This window comes from Sinohyriopsis cumingii, chromosome 14, assembly GCF_028554795.1.
Source record: "Sinohyriopsis cumingii isolate HCF-2022 chromosome 14, ASM2855479v2, whole genome shotgun sequence".
Taxonomy (NCBI): Eukaryota; Metazoa; Mollusca; class Bivalvia; order Unionida; family Unionidae; genus Sinohyriopsis; species Sinohyriopsis cumingii.
The window spans coordinates 111,523,774-111,531,994 of record NC_142974.1 but is presented as its reverse complement, the minus strand read 5'-3'; positions in this window follow the sequence as shown (position 1 = coordinate 111,531,994).

Sequence of the window (8,221 nt, the reverse complement as noted above, 5' to 3'; positions counted from 1 at the left end):
TTTGCGATTTCGTACCCACTTGTTTCACCACTGGTGCCAAGACGGAGGGCCTGTCCTGTACACGTCTCCGTCCTCGACTTCATTTCACTCCCCATGAAAAAATCTATAAAAACCTCAGACCCTTTTTCGTCTGTCTCACACAGTGTGAACATGACGTCCCTTCAGTCGCATCTTCCCGTCAAATTGATTCGTGCCTTGTATGGCATCAGTCGAGAAAAAGATTCACAAACACGAGCTCGTGTCTTAGAAGCTAGTCTCAAAGAAGTCTTACGATGGTTCACGGTGACGGCACGTCAATTACTCCAAGGAATCATTCAGATTCCTCATCAAACCAAACGCTTTTTCGATCGAAACAAAGTCGCTTTGGTCCAACTGGCCGATCCCCGCATCGACACTCAAACCAAAAAAACAAATCATTTTGAAACCTGGAGGGAGCGGTACTCTAGGAGGGGTCATCATTCGCTCACTCTTAAGATGGGATCCTAATGCCCCCAAAGTTCTCCCCAAGACAAAAGTCCAACGAAGCCCCAAGAAGAAAAAGAAAAAGACCAGGTCCCCAAGAAGAATAACTTCTCCAGTGGCAGGAGGCTCCTCTTACCAGACACCACCACCCCGGAAAAAGAAAAGAAGCCCCCAGAAAAAGAAACAGAGAAAAAGTCCTCAGAAAAAGAAAAGTCCACAGAAGAAAACTAGTCGCAAGAGAGGCACTTCGGCCAGGACGCAACCTTACACTCGCAAACCACGACCTGCCACAGCGGTGACTGCGTCTCCGGCAGCCTCACGTTTATCCACTTCTCCGTTGATGTCACCAGGAACTGAAGAGTACTTGGAGACGTTGATCACACCAAGAACTTCTCCGTTGATGACCCCCAAAAGAACTTCCCCAGTGGCAGGACCCTCCAATTTAGTGGCAGTGGCTGCTGCTCACAAAGTACCTTCTACCAAAATCAAAGTCCATGAAAGATCGGGCATGTTACACAGTTTACTGGATTTGTCCAAGCAAGAACTGGCTCGATTTAGTCCGTTGCGTACCCCTGCACGACGTGTCATGCCTGTCATGAAGTTGATACGACGTAAAGACAATCAGTGGCGACGCGTTCCAGTATAAAAAAGGCCTGTGACCAAGTAGGGTATCAGTGTTTTTCTGGTGCTCCTGAAGACTCAAAGATGTCACCCTCCAGAAAACCCCAAGGAAAGAAAAGGAAAGGACTGCCACCACGTTTAGCCAAACATGGGGACCTGTTATCTGTCCTGTCCAAAGCTTCTCCACCCCTACGAAAAAAACTCATTCAAACAGCCTCCAAAGAGGTCATCGATACCGTGTGCGAATGTTGTTTGAACGTTTTGAAAGGCACGATCCCTTTGTCCAAACACCAGAAACAATGCTTAAGCAAACATCGTCACGTTCTTCGCCAAATGGTTCGAAAGAAAATTCCCATTCGTCAAAAAAAGAAGATGTTAGTGCAACGTGGAGGCATTTTGCCCCTCTTGTTAGGCCCCATACTGAAAGGAGTCTTGGGAACCATGTTGGGAGGACTGATGGGAGCAAGATAAAAAGGCCCTCGGAAGTCCCAAAATCTCAGAATCGACCCCTGACAACCCCATGGAAGGACGAAACCTAGCTTTAGTGCCTTACAAACGATGGATGGAATACCATCGTTGGCAAGAACAACGCACCCCGCATTTACCTCCCAATCCCAATTTGAGCGAGATGTCCCAGTTACAACACGAACTGCAGTCCTTGATGGATCGCCAAGATTTGTCCGAAACAGAAAAATCGCAAAAGTACGGTCAACTCTTGCAACGACTGCAACTCTTTCACCAGAAAGCTTTAGACGAAACAGCTCTACCCACTTTGAAAGATTTTAAGACCTTGATGAAAAGTCCAGCACCATCACCAGTACCAGTACCGGTACCAGTGGTCAAGACAGAAAAAGGAAAAGAAGAAGAAGAAGAAGGGTTTCAAACTCCACCAGAAAAAGTACGCAAGTTAACAACACCACCTACCTCCAGAATTGGATGGATTAAAAAGATGATGGCCACCCCTTCTTCCTCACAAGAGAAAAAGAAAGTGAAGACAGAAGTGAAGACAGAAGTGAAACAAGAACCGATATCCCCCGCTCAGATATCCTTCTCCTCTTCGACACCTATTGCCGGTCGCACACGCAAAGCCTTGCAATCCAAGAAAATACCCCAAGAGAAAAAGAGTAGCCTCTTCCAAGAGTGGGTGCCTTATTAACACACAAACACAAAAAATGGAAAAAGTCTTAGCCAGCATTTACTACGATCCCTCCCATCCTGCAGGTTACGCAGGAGTTCAAAAATTGTATCGTGCTGCCAAAACTCGACTGAAAAGTCTCCGTTTACCTCAAGTGCAACGATGGTTACAAGAACAAGCTACCTACACTTTACACAAACCCATTCGACGTAAGTTTGCCAGAAGTCGCACCCAAGTGGAAGGCATCGATCATCAATGGCAAGCTGATTTAGCCGATGTCTCTCATTTGGCCAGCTACAATCGCGGCTACAAATATTTGTTTTGTGTCATCGACGTCTTTTCCAAATTTGCCTGGGTTGTGCCCTTGACTTCCAAATCGAGCAGCGAGTTAGTGCGAGCCCTGCAACGGGTGCTGAAACAAAGCGGTCGTCACCCTCTTCGATGGCAAACGGACAAAGGCACCGAATTTCTGAACCAAGCTTTCCAAAAAGAATTAAAGAAACGTGACATTCATTTTTTTACCACCGAGAATCCCGAAACCAAAGCCAGCATCGTGGAACGTTTTCAACGCACTTTGAAAGAACGCATGTGGAAATATTTTACGCATCACCACACTCTGAAGTACATCGACATCTTACCGCACCTGGTGCAAGCGTACAACCAATCTTACCATCGAAGCATCGGACGTGCCCCGCAAGACGTGACTCCCGACAACGAAGTGCTGGTGTTTGAGCGCCTGTTCGGTACGTCCCCGACGAGGGCTGTCCCCAAGAAAAGTGGAGAGTTGGCCGTAGGAGATTGGGTGCGCATTGGCAAAACCAAACGCACTTTCGACAAAGGTTACTTACCTAACTGGACGACCGAACTGTTTCGCGTTACTGGACGAGTGCATGGCCGTCATCCTACTGTCTATAAATTGGAAGACATGAACGGAGAAGTACTCAAAGGAACGTTTTATTTGCCCGAGTTACAACGTGTCACCAAAAAAGAAGACGACGTGTACGACATCGAAAGCATTCTCGAACGCAGAACCCGTAAAGTGGGCAAACGACGTGTCAAAGAAGTCAAAGTACGTTGGAAAGGATATCCACCCAGTTTCGATTCTTGGATCGACGCTTCGCAAGTCATCGACTATAAAAAGAAGAAGTGACCATCATGCCCTTTCACACATCAGACGCAGCTACGTCGACCACTCCTTCTTCACCTAGTTCTTCTGTGCAAGATTTACAAAAACAACCCTTGTGGGTGTGGTGTGGAGAACGTGTGCCTAAAACGCAAATCGTCTTTTTCTGCCAAATCTTCGTGGTGTATTGTGTCATCGGGGCAGCCATTGCCAATTTGAGTTTGCAACAAGGAGACAAACAATTGTGGACCATTTTATTGAGCAGTTGCATCGGTTACCTGCTTCCCAATCCCTCCCTGAAATTCTCCTCGAACGGGAACAACGGGAACCTTGTGTCCAGTGCCAGTGTCAGTCACCACTCCAACAACTACAACCAGAACCCCATTTTGGACGGAGACACGCCTCTGACGTCCAGTAACCCCTCGGACAGCCACAGAACTCTGGAATTATGAGTCACCAAAACCAATTTTACTTAACCTTACCCAGTGACAGTTCCATGGAGGTGTTTCCCCACAACACGTTGTGCTGTTACACGGCCAAATTACCTCAGACCATCCCCTTAGATCACGAAGCCCATTGGGAAGTGGCTTTAGTGGAAATGATTCACCCGACCCAAGTCCTCAATGTCCTTCCCAATCAAAATGTTTTTGATGTGGAAGTTCATGACGAACAATTGCAACAGTACTTGGATACCTATGGCAAATATGACAAGAAAACCCCTGGCACAAAAAATCAAAAGTACACCACCTATCACTTGTTCATTCCCCCAGGGTATTATTTTAGTGGTCAACATTTGGTGAGCACCATTACCTCCAGGTTTAATGTCGTGTTTCTGAAAGCTTTGGAAAGTGTCAAAAAAAGTGTCACCATGGAATACCACAAAACAGCTCGTCGCTTCTTGATGAAATTTGACGGGAGTAAAATCCTGTCCATTTTATTTTGTCCTGAATTGTTTGACATGTTGGGCGGAGACATGGACATGAGAATGGCCATCATGAAGAAAAACGAATCACCCATCGTTTACGACAACGAGTCTTTTAGCAAGTTATTTCGTGCCCCGGTAGAACTGAACCAAGGACTGAATTTGATGTTTGTGTACTCCGATGTGGTGGAGTATAACGTGGTGGGACACACCTCTGTACCGTTACTGCGTGTCATTCCTTTCAAAGTGGATTCTGCCACGAACGCTGACGAGGAAGGTGGAAACACTTATCACGTCCACCGCGAATTTGTCCATCCTCACTATTTGCCTGTTAGCAAGTCGTATTTGGACACGGTCAACATTACTATAAAAGGAGATTTGGGACAAAATATTCCATTCACCAAAGGAAAAGTCACGGTGAAACTCCATTTTCGAAAACGGTTCTCTCACGATTCGTAAGTAAGTCATGTATCCAGTGTACCGAGGGGTTGCTCGACAGCGAGGACACGGTTTAGGAGACATGCTGAAATCGGCCTTTCGTTCGGTGGCTCCGGTGTTGAAACCGATGGTGACACGCGGATTGCACGCCTTGAAAGATGCGGCACTGACGCAAGGCAAAGAATTTCTCCAAAATGTCATCATCGACAAACAAAACCCTAAAGAAGCCTTCATGAGGGCAGGCAAAAATGTCTTGCTGCAAACGGGTAAAGACATTTTGGGCCGACGAGACACACCTATAAATGCCCTGCATGCTACCGAGTCAGGCATTCAGCAAGGACAAGGCAGAAAGAGACGACGAAGAAAACACCCTTTCACCAGACTTCAAGCGAGAAAGGCCAAGAAAAGAAGAACCGTTCGAGACTTAGACGTTTTCGATTATTGAGAAAGAGAAAAAAAATGATGCACCGAGAGTCTTGCGCTTGTTCCAAGACGGAACTGGACCTGTTTGCCATGCCCCCCACCATGATGACCATGCAAGAATCCCAGTGGGTGGAATTTCATCCCGTCTCCTCTTTGACGGAATCAGCTCCCATCGAGTTTGAAATCAAAGGACAACCCGAAGATTACATCGATCTGAATAGCAGTTACCTGTATTTGAAAGTGAAAGTGATCAAAACGGACAACACCAATCCAGGAGGCGATGCTAGAGTAGCTCCTGTCAACAATTTCATGCATTCCTTATTTAGCGAAGTGGACTTGTACTTGAATAACAAACTGGTCAGCAGCAGCATGGATACTTACCCATATCGTGCCTACTTGGAAAATCTCTTGACGTACGGAAAAGAAGCCAAGAATACTCATCTGGATGCTTGCGTGGTATGGAAACCTGACACAGCAGGTGTAGGCACGTTTAGCGACACAGTCCTGACAGAAGATGACAATCCTCACAATGTGGCGTTTAACGACCGTCGTAAGAAAATTCTGCAAGGGCGAAGTTTAGAACTGATGGATCGTTTGCATTTGGACATGTGGTTACAAGAAAAGTATTTGCTCAACGGGGTGGATATCCGTCTGAGACTGAATCGTAGCAGTGCCACTTTCCATTTGATGGCCCATGCCAACGAATACAAAACTATCATTCAAGAAGCCCGACTTTACGTGCGTCGTGTTGAAGTGTTACCTAAAGTGGGAAACGACGTCAGTCAGACGTTGAGCAGAACGACTGCCAAGTATCCGATACGACGCGTAGAAGTGAAAACGTTCACCATTCCTGCTGGACAGCGATCTATGATCGAAGATCATCTGTTCCAAGGACAGTTACCCAAACGTTTGATTGTTGGTATCGTCAGGAATTCAGCCTTCAACGGAACCCACGATCAAAATCCTTTTGAGTTTCAACATTACAATGTGTCCAAGATCGAAGTCAGTCGCGACGGCAAGACCTTGTGTACCCGACCCTTTGAGCCCAACTTTGGTGTCGCAAAGAATTATTTGAGATCGTACTTGTCCCTGTACGAAGCCACGGGACAGTTAGGAACCAACACCAGTCACGGTATTTCGTACGACGATTATGCAGGAGGCTATGCTTTGTGGGGTTTTGATTTCACTCCAGACCAAGGCAGCGACGAGGGACATTTCCACCCTATAAAATCAGGCCAGATTCGTGTGGAACTTCAGTTTGCAAATCCACCTCCAGATCACACAGTGAACGTCATCCTGTATGCAGAATTTGACAATACCATAGAAATCAACAGTTTGAGAGAAGTCATTCTAGATTACTAGAAGTCATGGAAGACTGTTATCCCTCTTTACCTAGTGGAGAAACTTTGGACATGAAATGTGAGGAGACTGTGGAAGAAGAAGAAGTGATCATAATGAAGTCGAGATGGCCAGAACAAGAAGCCCATTTAGTCTCCTGTTTTGCCAAACACTTGGTCGATAAAATGACGGAATTGATCAAGAAAAATTGCTATGGATGTCAAAACGATCATCCCAGTCAAATTCAACACGATAAATGCCTAATGTTAAGTCAAGAAGAAAAATTGGACGAGTATCTGGACGAAGCTTGGAGTCTCATCTCGAACAAAGACGTGTTGCACCAGTGGTATAAAGACTTGCGTGAACATTCTTGTCCACCATTAACCACTCAAGAGATCCATCGTATCGAAGCTCTCCTGAATCAGAGTGAGGAAACAGAACGAATAACCGTTTATTCGTCAGACATTTTCAAGCAAAAAGTCAGGATCGAATTGACGACTTATTATTACCTGTGAAGAAGAAAACACAAAACAATGGATACCTGGGAACTTTATTACCTTTTGAACCACAGTTCGTATACGGCTTCTTGGAATCCTGTCGTCTGTGCTAAAGATGAACTCCCTCATCGCAAACCTAAAGACCATCAAGCTTACGTGATCAACACGGACGACAGTCATCTCCCAGGAACCCACTGGGTAGCCGTCTACTTTCCTCAAGAAGGATGTGTGGAATATTTCGATTCGTACGGATTGCCCCCTTTGGAAGACGATATCATCGACTTTATGAGAAGAAATGCTCAAACCACCCGATTCAATAATGTGAAATTACAAGGCACAGATTCCTTGGTGTGTGGACAGTACTGTGTGTATTTTCTGCATCATCGCAACCTGGGCTATTCCTTAGAACATTTAGTGACTCATTTTGATCCTCGTTCTTCTGCTAGAAACGATGTGAAAGTAGATCGATGGTTTTGTGACCATTATGCTTATCTTTTGTCTCAAGCTAGGAAACGTAGTGTCCATCAATGGCCTAATGATTTCCAACAGTGGAAATCACAATTTCATTCACAACGTTGTCAGCCCTGTTTAAAGTAGGTTGTAAAATGAGAAAAAAATGTTTGTGATTTGAAAAAATTGTTTGATGTTATAGTGATGGATTATTGTTAAAAATGTTAGAGTTGTTGTTTAGTGTTAAGTGATTTTTGAATAAAAAATGTTGTGTTTTGAAAAAATGCTTTTGTCTTTTGTTTAGCTATAAGAATGTTGGATTGATGCTCTTTCATTTCTTACTATCCCTCTCATGAACGTTGCGGCTCGAAAAACCGTGTGGGGGATGTTTTCCTTCACGTCCGCGCTTTGACTTTAAGAACCGGTTTGTTCCCAGTCTAACCATCCATTGTCGACTCATCCTCCTAGGAAGATGTGCTCCAAACTAGCTAAGCTCAACGAAGCCTACGTGAATTTGCATAGGGTCAGACACAGTCTGATACCGAAGCCAGAAGAAATAGAGAATGTGAGAATGTTAAAAATCACTGAAGACCTGATAGAAGAGCTCTTCAGAGAAGAAATGAACAGGGAGAAAGAAGAATGGACAGAGAAGTACAGACTTCAGAGACAGCAGCAACAGCAGCAACAACAGCAGCAACCTGAAGCTGACAGAGGCTTTGTCGATTGCCGTATCGACACCAAAGAGTTCTTCTTCTCTTTCCGAAGAAGCAGACCTATCGCCAGAAAGTCTATCCTCAGAGGACATCGCATTC